General features: G+C 37.2%; 1 protein-coding gene across 1 annotated transcript in view; it reads right to left on the bottom strand.

Annotated features, from left to right (window-relative positions):
- SNTG2 (syntrophin gamma 2) overlaps positions 1 to 15,774 on the bottom strand; it is a 194,157-nt gene that overhangs the window by 133,442 nt on the left and 44,941 nt on the right. The window lies entirely within an intron of this gene.

Below are 15,774 nucleotides of genomic sequence, written 5' to 3'. Positions count from 1 at the left end.
TATGCAGACTAATAAAATTTCAGAACTTTACATTCACTGCACAGAAGACAAAAACACCTATTCTGAAATGAGTGATCATATTTAAAAGTAGTGTTTGTTTATTAATTTATGATGTATATAACAGCATCATCATAACATTGCACTTCATGCAAGTGAAGAAAAATCAAGCATGATTTTTTAGCTGAAATATTTGTTATTTAAAGATTTAAAATCAAGTTGCTCATCTATGTTTTCTGAAATAGTCGACTGTATAACGAACAGAGTAATGGAATTAAAGATGAAACATGTCCTGTGTACTGAATGAAAGCTTGAAGGATTTTAAAATAAAATTAAACATGAAACATTAGCCTCATAATATTCCCATTTCTATAAAATTAGGGAGCAACGTCTGTGGAGATTGTCAATAAAACTTTTTGGTGTTTAAAAGCAGGATCAGCTTAAGCTTAAGGCATTTAAATTTGTTGCAGCTCTATGTAGCAACCGAGTGTCAAAACCTCCCTTATAGCAGAAATAGAAAATGCAGCCTGGACAGCAATTAAACTTATTCTGAGCTGTATACACAGCAGTCGCTCAGGTGAATTGTTCATGTAGTTTGGCTATCCCTGGGCTCAAAGAAATTGTCCCCATGTAGGTCATGGCTGCCATTTAAGGCAATGAGATTTCCTAAGACCTCTGAGCCCATGAAGCTGACACAAGCTTTTAGGATATCCAGGTCCTTTTCTAGCTGGAGGCAAGGCCAGATTTCCATGTTTATAATGAGATACAAACATTGGTCATGTCAGCAGACATCCACATGTAGGTATCTTCAGCTTGTAATGGATCCCGCAAAAGGTTTACAGTGCAGAAATTATTGAACAGCTTGGGTTGGAAGGGACCTTAAAAATCATTTACTTGCAACACCTCTGCCATGGGCAGGGGCACCTTCCACTACACTAGGCTGGTCAAAGCCCCATCCAACCTGGCCTTGAGCACTTCCAGGAATAGGACATCCACAACTTCTCTGAGCAACCTTTGATTGTGCCTCACTACCCTCATAGTGAGGAATTTCTTTCTAATATGTAACTTAAACCTACATTCTTTCAGTTTAAAGCTATTCTGACCTGTCCCATCACTACACACCCTTGAAAAAAGTCCCTCTACAGGTTTCTTGAAGGCTCCATATAGATACTGGCAGGCTGCTCTATGGTCTTCCTGAAGTCTTCTCTTTCCCAGACTGGAAAACCTCAATTCTCTCAGCATTCATTTGTAAGAGAAACCCATATCTAAGACAGCTGTTCAGATTCTGCCAAGGCAGTGGTGAGCAAGACACCTCCAAAAGCATGATTCCGTCTGATCTCTTTTATACATCACATAGATGTATAAAAGGGAACAAGTGAGTCATAGCTCTCTACTTTGAGTTATAAGGTGATTATAAATAACAACTCAAATACAAGTGTCTAATTGTGAGCAGACAAGTCTATTCAGTGTTTGCTGCATATGTCTAAGGGAAAGTTTAGTGACAGTTACAGCCTTAATCGTTCTCACTTGTTTGGAATCAAACATTTCTTTGTTTTTCCAAGATTTGAATCTTTTCAAATTTTCAGCATGTGTGAATGTCTTATAAATACATTTCTGTGAATGTCAACATATGAGAGCCATGCCAGTACCATCTGCCTAAAAGCCATGCTGCCAGCAGGAAGTATTTTCAAACAGTAGACCTACAGCCTTGAAAAATCACTGTCCCTGAATTTTTCTGCTGTTCAGATGTTGTGCATCTGTGTTCCACCTGGACTAGTGACCACTGTTACTTTTGCTGTGTACCAGAGCATCCTTTGCACAAACACTGGAAGAACAGTGCTCTGGAACTCTCTCTATACAGCCTACACCCAAAACACTTCTCTGGCTAGTAATTGTTACATATGTTTAGAAGAAACACAATGAAAAAACTCTGAAGTTTCATTTTTAACAGATGATCAGGTAACAAATGAAATATGCAGAGTGATCTATTAAATAGTTTAGCGTTTTCCATCACGCTATTTCAACTGAAAGTCCCACTGAAGCTCATCTATTAGTATTAAAATCCAATACTGACCTTACACTTCATCTAACTCCTGACATGATCCAAGATGACGCACAGCAATACCTTATTTGCTTTCAGAATCAATAAGATTAATCTGGATTTCTCTCAGCCTTTCAAGTCAGCTTTTTTTTTAGACCATTATAAATGGCTTTGAATCAAAGTTCAGCACATTCCCTTGTTCTCTCTTTGTGCTAAAGAGATGGCATACATAACTCTAGCAGGCAAATCCCAGTCCAGACAAAGGGTTTCTTCAAACAAGTATCTTTAAATGAGAACTTTGTCTTTGCATGTTTTTGTATATCCCACATTTTAACTATGCTATGTTCATCTTTTCTCATTTAAAAACTGTCTATACAGTAGCCATTCTAGGTAACTGGTATCAAAAACTGAGGACTGAAAAGAGAAAATAACTCCCCAAGATGACATAGTACTATTAGAGATCATAAGTTTTGCAATACAAATCATGCAGAAAGTGCATAGGGAGTTGCATCTCAATAGGATTTCAGTGCTTACATTGAAAGGTAGGGGAATACAAATTTAAATTCACTTGGGCAGAAGAGGGAATTAAATGTTGATTTTCATATCTCTGACAGTTTTCTAGACGCTGGCTTCAGAAAGAGGAGTGTGTGGGTGTGCATGTGCATGTTCACTACACGGTGGGAGGAAGAGAAAAGGTGATCAGTAGTACAAGCATCACTGCAGCTGAGATTTGAAAGCATAGACACTGCTCTGTTTTTGAAAAAAAACAAAACACTGAAACCTACTTTCCCAAACTAGCTCAAAACCTGTCAATACCACAAAAAAGAAAACATTCCTCCCTAGAGGGAGCTTGAATGGCAGATTAATCCTTTTATCATTTTTATTGTTGACTACTTAAGAAGGTCCCTAGCCAGTGTACTTGCTTTAAAGCACTCCCTGTTCAGCATAATATTTTGGGACCCTACTCAAAGTACCATGACTCTGTCAATGTGCTGTGTCTGCAGTCTAAAGCTCACAGCTTCAAATTCTGTTTCAAAGTAGGCACCTCTACAACAAATTTTAGTCTTACTGACATAAAATACTTGTTATCACTGCTGTAAATTTTGTTTTGAAATAGCTTGCAAAAATTTTTTTCTACATTGAGTTACATCGGTTCTCCAGCAGAAAACCATTTGCTGATCTTTGACTTTAATAAATATATCCATAGGTTCAAAGGCACTGCAGTTCAATTTTTGTCTGCTAAAATTCATTCATAAATGACCTTTCATTATTTGTAAATAAAATTATTCAAGTACTCTATTTGAACAATTTTCCCCACTGAAATGCCGCATTATATTTCCAGACTAGCATTTTATCAGCAACATTTACATCTCACAGGTCTAGTGATAAAATTCTCTGATCCGATTTCATTTTTTAAAATGAAATTAACTCTTTTGGAATTACATATCCGTGGTATACTCATGGTTGGAACACTTGCTGAGGACACATGAGAACTGGGGTCACTGATTGTTATCCTTCATCACTTAATATGAAGAAGAAAGAGAACTTCAGGCAGTCCCACGTAGTGCCCTGAGCACTAAGTTACAGCAGACTCAAATCTACTCCCTCACAACTGGTTTGATGTTTTCTACACCACATTTCCAATCAGGATCAAAAGATGCTTTCTCAGAGAATGACAGAATTAAAATTTAAAATATTCTTGACTAACATAAAAAGATTAAAAATGGGATGAAATATAAAGGAAAAAACAAATCCAAGGTGTTATGCTATAGGCAGAAGAGACATCTTTACAGAAGAAGAAAAGCTTTTCTTCACCATTTCCTAAAGAATGGAAATAGGTATGTAGCAGTGAGGATTGGTAGAAAAATATGGGCATCAATATTTTGCTGTTGCAATTAAGGCAAACACTGTGCCTTTGTTCACATTCTTTCCCACTGATTTGTTTTTTTCTCAATCTTACAAGACAGTACCTAAAAGTATAAACAAAAGTACAGTTCTTTAGCTGGGTAGTAAACACTGCTGAGTGTGAGGGAGCAATAATTTCATGCCCATGAAATAATGCATCACCAGTGTTGCATTTAATACATCTTAGTATACTGTTTTAATTTATACACTATTCTGTCAGTGTTGTTTCACGGCTACACTACATCAAAGAGGTAATGAGCTGAAAAGGGTCATGAGAAATACAAAAAAAATTAGAAGTGGTCAGAGATCTGTAAAATAGGATGTATAAGTAATTCAAGACAAATTCATCTTGTTTAGTCTAAGGACAACATATATGAGAACATGGTGACAGTTTTAAGTACTTCAAAATCTATTACAAATACAAATAGAGCAATCAGGTAAGAAAATAATTTAGAAATCTCCTCTGAACATATTCTGGTTACAAGGAAACAGAAGCCCTTGAACAGATTGCTTGGATACATTATGGACATCTGTTGCTAAGGGATTCTGAGAGAAAACTGAAAAAACATCTGCCCAAATGGTATAGATATTAATCCTCTCACAGGGCAAAATCCCAGGAAAGAAAATTTCCTTTAGATCTATTTCATACTAATGTTCAAAATTATGTGACTTCTTGCATATTACTGAACTTCTGCATCCAGGAAAAAGCCTGAGTGGCTTTACAAGGACACCTGGACTGAACAACTTGCAACTGCCAAAGGATGGGTGAAAAATAACTATTAAAGCCTGAAGAACTTAGGGGTCTTGATAATGGGTGAGTGACATTTACAAAAACCTTTGTAGATTATCATAATTTTTACGTCACTTAATATGAAAGATGACCCTGCCCAAGAACAAATGTGCCCATGTCTTTCATGATGAAAATATAATTCCAGGCTTGAGGGGCCTTGAGTAAGAACACAAATACTTTTCAATGGACCAACATGGAACAAAGGGACAAAGGCAGTAGATAGTGAGAGTGGAAACACATCTGTAGAACACAGAAAATCAATGATTCCATTAGCAACACAAACACTCAAAGAACCATTCAGTAAAACTAAAAGCATATAGAAGACAGAAATCAATTACAACTTGCTGAAATCAGTTATACAGAGCTCCCTTACAGAGTATGTTTTTTCCTGTAATTACACATGGAGTTGTCCTTATTCTCAGCTTTAACATACTACAACTTTGACATCTAATGATAATGTTTTACAAATACAGAGACAAAAATATTTAACCTCAATACTCCTTCCTTCAAGAAATTCTAACTATAACAATAATGAAGCCCTTAAACAGACTATTTGGAGGATAGGTTATGGTTCTCTGGTGCTATGAGGGTGAGGGTTTCTGTGAACAAGTCAGAAGAAGCATCTACAAAAAATTATGTGGGAAATAAGACGGTATGGATTTGTCCCATATCTCAGAGTAGCTCAAGACTCCTGTATTAGGAGAGAAAACACCATTTTACCATCACATGTAAGAAGGGATCCAGAAAGGTTTGAAGCCCTACCTCAAAGCAAGGCAGTTCTTTGACCAGCCTGGCTGAAAGCCTCTAATGATGGAGGCTGCTCCACATTGCTGGGTAACCAACTCCACTGCTTGACTGCCCTCATGAGGAAAGGCTCTTCACTCTGTCCCATTTCAAGTCCTGCTCATTTTCTCCTGTCCACCCAGACACCATTACAAAGAGCCTGTGGTTCCATCTTCTTGATCTCCTCCATGCTGACATGGAAAGGCTGTGTTTAGGTCCTGATGGAGCTGTCTCCAGGTTGAACAAGCCCTGCTCCCCCAGAGGGAAAGGGCTTCCAGCCCTAGTCAGCTTGGTGGCTCCTCATTGAACTTTCTCTAGGTTATCAATGTCTTCTTTGCACTGGAGGAATCCAAACTGCATACAGTATTCTAGATACAGTCAAATGACCTCTGGGTAGAGAGGGATAATCCCTTCCCTTGACCTCCTGGTTATGCTCCTAATACAGCTCAGGATAATGTTCACTCCTCTGCTGTCGGGGTCACTGCTGGCTCAGGAACAACTCAGTACCCATCACATACCCAGGGACAACTCTCTACCCATCAGGACCCCCCTGAGACTCTTCATAAGAGCTGCTCCCCAGGCAGGCAGGCCCCAGTCCGTATCACTGTGAGGGGCTCTTCCTTCCCAGGTGCAGGATGTGGCACTTGTTGGATTTTATGCGTTTAGTTCATTAATTTTGTGAATTTCCTGGCAGTCTGTTAGTCTGCCTAGATGTCTGTCAATGGTATACTGACTCCACCCTCCAGTTTGGTGTCATCAGCAAACCTGAAAAATAAACTCTCTGTGCTCTCTTCCAGGTCACTGACAAAGATGTTAAAGAAGATGGGTCACAGGACAGACATGTGAAGAACACCACTTGACATAGGAATTCAGACAGAGGACACCCCATTAACCACTACCCCCAGTCTGAGCATCAAGCAATTGTCCATCCGTCCATCTAGATCCAGGCTATGGCACCCAAGTAGCAAATAAACATATTTGTTTCCTTACACTGAAATCCTAATAAAACTAATAACAATGTTAATAACAAAACTGACATCTTCATTTGTTTTAAGACATAAGTGCATAAAGAATGTGTTAATTTTTAAAAAATCAGGAGAAAAAATCATCATGCTTAATGCCACTATAGGTACAAATGTCAGAAGATGATATAGAAAATAGCTAGATGAGAGCAGTGGTTTGGATCAGGCACCTTTGTGCTCTAAAGGACTACTGCCCACTCTCACCAGTGTCTCACCAGGGGACACAGCACCAACACCAGCACCGCTGCAGATGACAAAACGTGGCTGCCCCAGTGGTGCAGCCCTTACACAACTGCTTATGTCTGAAGGGAAATCTTTTAAAGTAGTTTGAAGGGAAATATTTCAAATTAAGATAAAAACAAGTCTGAATTTCATTCCGCTTAGAAAGAAACTGCCAATGTTCATTTTTAACACTGAATTATTTCCAGTATCACAAAATCAACAACAACAACAAAAAAATCCTTTTAAGCTGGAACAATGTACAATCAAACTGACTTAAAACCTACCTATCTTTTTTTTATGTACTTGGAACATACACAGCTTCTTTTAGCTCCTATTCAAAAAAACCACACCCCCAAGTCAAAGGTACAGAAAATTACAGAAAAAACCCACAGCTGCTTTATAGCCTCAATAAGAAGCTAGTAAGAGTACTTACGGTTGTCATGCCATTTTTCAAGACTGATATTAGATTATGCATTTTTATTAGAGCTGTAACTCCATTTCAAGTTTCACAATGTTCACAATAGTTCTTAGTGAAGAAAATCACAAATTTCTGATAACTCCTTTCAAAAAGGTGATTCACATTAACAACAAAGCCAGTGGAATATTATCTGATGGACACCACTGAGTCTAGTGTAAGACAATTAAGACTAAAGATACTGCATTACAATATTTTATTACAGTACTGTAAATTTAAATTCACTCTTTGATCAGAATCAGCATCAGAAATAAAGATGGTCAAAACCAGGTATTTAAGAAATGTTTGAGTGAATTTTTCCCAAAAGCACTGACCACATCTGAAATATGCACCTTCAATATTATTAGTATCATAAAGACTGTTCTTTTTTTTATATCTGCATTTATGAATAACAATAGTATGGATTGAGATTTCAATACACACAGATGTAAAAGATGTATTAGCATAACAAGTTTTTAGAAGATTTTAACTGCAGCATGACAATACCACTTTCTAACAACTCAAAACAGAGTTTTTCCTAAATTTTCAAGTGGCATACTCAAATGAACAGAAGTTTGAAAAGATGCTCTCAACATACAAAATTTAAAAGTCTATTTTGTTGCTTTCATCACAGCCTATCCAGCAGTCAAAAATAGCCTTAGGGATAGATATCTGTTAATGACATTAGCCTTGCAAGAAAAGTGATTAACAGCTGGCTCACAATATCTGTGATCTTAATCAGTAAGCACTAATGCCTTGTTTAATTACTGCAAGCTCAGTATGTCATGAGCTAATTAGATATGATTGATTGTTGTCATTCTCATGCCCCTCTCAAAACATCAGACACAAATATTTGAATTCTGTATTGCACATGTGAAGAATAAACTTTCCGAATGTCACATCAGAATAAAAATTGCCTTCTTAAAAACTCTAATGAATACTACTAGAGACACATGGCTAAATATGTTCAGATACAACTTCTATCCCAGAAAACTGCCAAGGCTCAAACTAATAGAAGAATTGCCAAGTTTTATTTTGATTTAGACAATATCCTTAAGTAAATGGCTTAAGAATATAAAAGCTCAGAATATAAAGCTGCTCTTATACTTACATCAGTTTTCTACCAGTCAAACAAGAAAGCATAAATTTCACACTTCAAACTAAAACCACTTAGCAATAGTCAGAAAAACCCACAATGTTCTCTTTGGAAGTTATTTAAGAAACAAATTATCAGAAAATTAATATGATTATTTCTAGTGCTGATATGATGCAGCTTACCTTGGTAGGGCTTCAGCTGATTAATAAATATTCAAGTTGGTATATCAAAAGAAAAAAAAAATTAAGAGTATAACTAAAAAAACCTAAGCAATTTTCTTAACACAGAATAATCAAGCAAGACAAATATAAAAGCAGCACTTTTATTTGTAATGGAATAGTGGATTTTGACTCTTCCTGCTCTTGCTATCCTTCCCCTTTAGACAGATACATGTCTACCACATTAATTCTTTTTCAAGCTTTTGCATAGAATTGTTGGGCTTTTATTCCATCCTATTAAACTGTTGTGTTGTTGTTCTAAAACCAAGAGGAAAGCCACATCTAACTGCTTAATTTCTGAGCAAGGTGGAAAAGTAAACAAGCCCAACTTCAAAAAACAAGCAGAAGACAAAAACAAACCAAACAAAAAAAACCCCCAAGAAAAAAAGAATAATAAATAACCAGTTTCAAGATCTTAAGCAGTTATCCTTCACACACTAGAGTATATAAAGAAAATAGCATAGAAGAAACAGGAAATCTAGGAACAACTGAAGGTTTTTTACAATATCCAGTAATTGAAGAAAACTGCAGGTAATTTAACTATTGACAATTCAGTGATTTATTTGAATTCAGACTTCAGACAAAGTTGTCTTAAGATAAAGAATATATATTCTAAACTATTCAAAGGCAAGAAAAAATGTAATCAGAAATAGCAAGGGGAGATTCAGATTCAATTCTCATTTAAAAGAAAATACATGGTCTAGGATGAATGAATGTTTTTCCAGAATTCAAAGAAACTCCTATTTTTAAAGCACATACAGTCTAGGCTGTATCAAGACAAGCATCAAGACAAACAAGAAGATCACTACTAAGAAAAAAAAGGAAAAGATAGTTCCTGCATAAAGTTAAGCAGGAATCAGTGCTTAGCAGGGAAGAGCATTAAACAGAAGTCAGCCAGCGAAGTGACACCAGAATTTTTAACTCAAGTACTTCAGGAAATCTTACGATAACCTTCCTGTCTTAGAAAGGTATTCATCAGAACAATACAAGCAAACTCCTATCACTAAGAAACGGCAGGAGAAAAGGATGGGACTGAGGGAATTTATTTGAAGTTCAGAACATGGAACCAAAGAACTAAAACAGATTCAGAAATGGAAAAAAAAACCCAACAGTTAAAGAAAAAGAAAGCAGATATTGTTCTTTTTCAGACAACTTCAACCGTATCATGAAGTCATACGAGTACTATGGCAGAACTACTGTCAGGTTATCCTAGTGGTATTTCACAGCGGAAAGGCCAAAGGGAGCGACATCCATGAGTGCACAAGTGTTTTGGTGATGAGACATTGAGAATACAAAGTCCTTTGTTATGTATATTTGAAGCATATTTATGGAAGTCTTGTGTTCAGAAAAGGTACATGATCTTAAACACACTACCAACAGTTTCACAGTTTTATGCAAGCATAAAAGTCAAATTTGCAAGGTAAGATACATGATTGTACTTTGTGAAGGAAAGCAGGAGAAGAGGTGTGGATGTGAGAAGACAGGAGAATAGCTCTTGGTATAACACAACTTAACTAGAGAAGAGGAAGAGAAGACTTAAAATAAGAACAGAAAACAGTAAGAGGAATTAATGGTAATAACAGGGAAAAAGATAAAAATGAAACAAAATGAATATTGAAAAAAAGAAAAAAAGTAATTTTTAGAAAATGTATGCTTAAGAGAAAGAGTAGCTGCCCACTGACAAACACATCTATCTTTTGTAGGAATGATCATCTTAGGATACTAATCCGTAAAAGAATCTGACATATTAACTCTACTCAGAGTATTAAAAATCTGTGTGAAAAATTGAAATAGAATTTACAGAATCTGCATGCAGGAAAAGTGCTATCCAACATCTGAAAGTGCAGCCAAACAACAAGCCATAAAACATAGGTGGTGGTAAACAGCATCCTGCCTGAGGTTTACCACTGCTTTTCCCAATGTCGCATGGCTCTCTGGGATGACCCAACAGAAAATGTGCTTTTGCAGTCTACAGCTTCCTTCTCAACCTGCGCCAGCACATAGATGGATGAGCCAACATAAGGATCACTGATCATTGCTTACCTAATCCCATTTTCCCTGCCACACCTATACTTATGTGTGTTTTATATCCCTTTTACATGCTGCCATACTTTCTATTACCCTTATTCTGCACAGTAGAAAACAATGTGCTTTTCCATGGAAGTGTTAAGAGAAGAAACAGTGAGAATATTACTGTTTCAGTCTCTTTGACATACTGGTTCAAGGCTTAACTATTCCTCCAGCTGAAAATTTACTGTGCTTTTTTTTTTTTTTCAATGTCATAGCACATAATGCATTACAAGTCAAGATATTCTGTTTTGCACATAAGGATTTTTTTATTAGAAGGTGCAGTACAGGACACTTCCCCTGCTCCTGCTTAGGTTCTCTTCATTACATGAGTGTCAAAGGCTTACTTAAGGCTTTGTTACCCTCCTTTGATTTCTGTACTACAGGGATACATATTTTCTGTATTCAGATGGTTCTCGCTGGTGTTAATGGGCCATTAAAAATCCTAGGAGTAATCTTAGATAATCTCTCTCCATTGCTTGAACCTGAAACTCAGCAATTACTTTTTTCTTATAAAAGAGAAACAGTATTCTAGCACAAATACTCAAAAAATCCTAGGGATTTAATTTTAGTCCCAGTGAAGCTGAAGTCAATTGAAAATTCTCAGTCAAGTCAGTCTTTCATTGTGAAAATAATTAGTTTAAATTTTGTCACAAATGTTGACAGTTTTTCAAGTTGTAACATTCATAGCATAGTTATTACCATAACTATAAAAATTCATGCAGAAGGACATATTTCAGGATTCTGCTTAGTTTTCTTAGATAAAATCCACCTGAACCATTTTGTCAACTGCTATCAAGACCCCCCAAACTATGCTTGTTTTCATACCTCTTTTTAAAATTCCTTCAAGTTTCTGAACAAGCAAAGGGTACATTATCAAATTATAAACATATGCAACCTCATAATTTAGAAAATTAAAATGACATTAAAAAAATATCTAAGTGGTATAATTTTAAATTTGACTTTTTCCAAGATAATCTCAGAATACCAAGGACCAAATTGTTTACTAAATACTTCAGGTTAATAAAATGAATATATTTGCTAATAAAGAATGAAGAAACAATGACACACAAATGAAGCTGTTGTAATTGTGTAAAAAAAAAAAAAGACTGTGACAACTGAACATAAAAAGAAAAATCTAATCAGACAGTACAGGAACCTACCTTTGAAAAAATTATAGTTGAACTACAGAATAGTTTCCTATGGCGATGTTTCAAACAAAATTATGAAAGAGAAACAAGGAAAAAAAACCCAACAAAAAACCCAATCACAATTATACTGAATAATCTACTTAAAGATATGCAGAGAATCCATATTAGTAGCCCTCTTTATTGTTTGTTTTCCTGATTGTGCTAGGTTTTATGTTTGGTTTTTTTTTGGTTGGTTGGTTTTTTTGTTTGTTTTTTTCGTTTGTTTTTTTTCAGAATTATCAATTAATAAAACAAAAGCAATGCAGATCTTTTTTCTGAAATCTGATTATTATTATAAGCATGGAAATGTTAATCATATTATTTTTCTGCTCTCACAAAGTAAGGGTTTTTTGTTTGTTTGAGCCTGCACACTTAATAAAAAATTCTCAAACTTACAGGAAAACACTAGCACAGAACCACTGAAGGGCTAAAGATGGAAGGGGCTTCTGGAGATCATCTAATTCAAATCCCCATGCAAATCATAGAATGTTAAGGGGTTGGAATGGACCTTAAAGATCATCTAACCCCAATTCTTTCCTCCATGGGCAGGAACACCTCCCACTACACCACATTGCTCTCCTCAAGATCATGTGCAATCAGGTTTTGAGTACTGCCAGTGACAAAAAACTTGCATGAACCAATATGGGGCCTCTTCCAGTGTTTCACCACTCTCACTGACAAATAAAAAATAACCATTGGTCAACAGAATTTCCTGTGTTCCAATTTGTGTTCATTGCCTTTCTCACTGGGCACTTCTGAGAAGAGTCTGGCTCAGTCTTCATTGTCACTTGCCAGCTGGGAATTTTTCCACATTGATAAGACTGCTCTGAGCCTTCTCTTCTTTAGCCCTACAGTCACAGCTCTCTCAGCTTCTTCTCATAAGCCAGATAATCCAACTCCTTGATCTCTTTGGCCCTTTGCTGGACTTACTCCAGCATGCCCATATCTCACCTGTGATGGGGAGCACAGGACTGAACACAGGACTCCAGACACTGCCTCACTATGCAGTGACGAGCAGAGGGGCAGGATCCCCTCCCTCCACCTGCTGGCAAGGCCCTGGCTAATGCAGCTAAGAGAGTAGCCACAAGGCTGCATGGCTGGCTCAGTTCAGTTTGGTGTCCACCAGGATCTGTAGGTACTTTGCTGTGAAGCTGCTTTCCACCCTGTCAACCTCCAGCCTCTACTGGTGCCTGGTGTTATTCCTACCCAGCTGCAGGACTTTGCACTACCCTTTCTTGAACTTCACATCAGCCCATTCTCCAGCCAGTGCCAGTCCCTCTGAAAGGCAGCATAGCCATCTGATATTATCAGCCAGTCCTCCCAGTTTTGTATCATCTGAAAACTTGCTGAGGGTTTTCTCTGTCCCATCACCCACATCATCAGAGGGTAAACAGCACTGCATCCATTCATAATTTCTGCACTATAGCACTAGTGACCATCCTCAACTTGGATTTCATGCCACAGATCACAACTCTTCTGATTCTGGCCATTTTTAAATTCCACTTTCATCTAGTCCATATTCCATCTACTTGTCTATGAGAATAGGATGGGAGCCAGTGTAAAAAAGTTTGCTACATGCACAATAAACATCCACTCTTAGCCCCACATCCACCAACCCAATGACTTCATTATGGATGACTATGATGTTGGTCAGGTGAAATTTCCCCTACATGCAGAGTACTTCCAAACACCTTCTTGTCTATCACATGTTTGGAAGTGGATTCCAGGTGAATCTGCTCTATACCTCTCCAATGATCTCGCCAAGGATCCAACTTGATTGCCCTTCTCAAATACAGGTTTCCTCCAGTCCCAACTGCCATGGTGTTTCCAAAATTATCAGGAAAGGCCTTGCAATAACATCATAGCTCCCTCATCACTTGTGAATACATCTATGAGCTCCTGCTCACTTGTGTATGTCTGGTCTGTTTAAGTGTTCCATAACCTGATCTTCCTCCACCAAGTCAAAGTCTTGCTTGCTCCAGGTTTTCCCACTGCTATAGGGCATCTGGGTCTGCAGATGCATTAGACCTTTACACGTGAAGAAGGCACTGAGCACCTCAGCCTTTTCCTCTAGCTGCCTTTTCTCTCCAGGACTATATGTATCCTACGGGATTCTTTCAAGCTGATCTCTGAACAGCCCAAAGTCTGCATGCCAGGACCCTGAAGTCGGGATCCTGCTTTTTACCTTCTCTCCTCCAAGGGGCTTGAACACCCATTATCACGTGATTAAGTAAGGGAAAGAAAATTGTCATTAGATCTGGAGAAACTACAAACGTATCTTAAAACTTATAGGTAAATACATGTTCTTATCTGAAAATAGGAATTTGATGAAGAACTGAAGGAAGCTCCTGAATTTGGAAGAAATATGATTTTTTAAACATTTTAAAGTTCCAATTTTGACTTAAAGTTATTTATATCACTCATAGAATTCCTTTCACCACTAAAGCCTCGAAGTAGCTCCTAACTAGTTTGGTTAGGTTACAATATAATTTTGAAATATCAGTATCTACACAGTCAAAGTAAGCACCAATTCCTGCCATTCCAGAAAATAGGAAATGAACATATTGAATGACTAGTTCCACCATTTCAGTAAAAGATTGTAACATTTCCAATACACACACACACACACACAGAGAGAGAGAGAGAGAGGTGTATATCTACTTTTTTCCCCCAGAAAAATACACATATATGGAACATAAATAAGGTAAAGTAGCTAAGCCCTATATAATCTTGTTACAATAGTGAAAAAAGATTAGTGAGTTGCAAAGACCAGTTTCTCACACTGAAAATTTTGTCCAGTGAGAGCATCATACTGCTATGATTACACCACGTCAGCCAATTCAGCTCTTTGTGTAAGGACCTCTAAGTGCATGTGAAGATTGGAACTCCACATTTGAAGTCAGTCCTGTGGACTCCTATGGAGTTTTTTAGGCATTAGATTTCACTTTCTATGGTATTACAGGAAGACAGTGTATACATTAGAGAATAACAGCCCAAATTCATCACAGCAAGTTCTAGGTATTTTACTGAAATCGCTAAGATACGAACATGTTTATATGAACTTCCTGAGGTTTCAGTGAACAAAGATAGTGACCCCCAAAGAACTCAGAGATTAACCACCCTTTGAAAGTGTCTCTCATGCAAGATATGCCCTAAAGCACTAACACAAAAGAGAAAGAGAAATGCTGCAATGGCAATTTTGGGTAAACACTTCCTATATATTAGAGCTGAACTATAGGGAAACTTTTTTTAAATTAACCCGTTCAAAAATAAAACTTCAGAAAACATAATTTGAAAATATATAAGTTTTGAGGAAATCAGAAGTTGGCATGATGATCTGATGATAGGCAAAGGCCAGCCTCACTACTATAAAAGAGGAAATGAGTAAGACAGAGGCACTGAACAAAGGGGAAAGTAGTGTGTGTTTGAAACAGTACAAAAGGGCAGAAAGAGTGATGAATGGAAGAGAACAACGTCTCACAGCCTGTTCATAAATCACAAGCCTCCTTAGATCAATTACTTTATGTTCTCTCCACCTAGTATCCAACTTTGGTTTGTCATAGGAGAACATTCCTAATTGAGAAGATCAGGTAAAGAGGCCAACAGTTTTCACTTCCTTCAGACATGTTCAAGGCACATTTACTTTGTAAAGACATCTTCCCAGGGTAGAAGATGAGCTGTGAACCCTGTCATTAATCCCAGTTAAACCACTAGAACTACACTTATTCCACAAGCAGTGCTTTTTCACCAAGCATATGGATTCAGTGATAACCCTCTCATCATTCAGAAAAATATCCCTGAAAAATTTCAGCTGGAGGCAGCGAAATGCAAGTGAAAACTTGCAGACTCAGTGCTGTTGCAGCTGTGTCATCCATGCCATCACCAGCATCATAAACATACAATACTAGCATGCACAAATATCTAATTTTAAAAACGATCAATATTAGCAAGTTACATACCTAATGTGTATGTAACTGTTACCCATACAT

The sequence above is a fragment of the Lichenostomus cassidix genome, chromosome 3, assembly GCF_008360975.1.
Source record: "Lichenostomus cassidix isolate B80296 chromosome 3, HeHo_3.0, whole genome shotgun sequence".
Taxonomy (NCBI): Eukaryota; Metazoa; Chordata; class Aves; order Passeriformes; family Meliphagidae; genus Lichenostomus; species Lichenostomus cassidix.
This window is presented reverse-complemented; position numbering and strand designations above follow the sequence as displayed.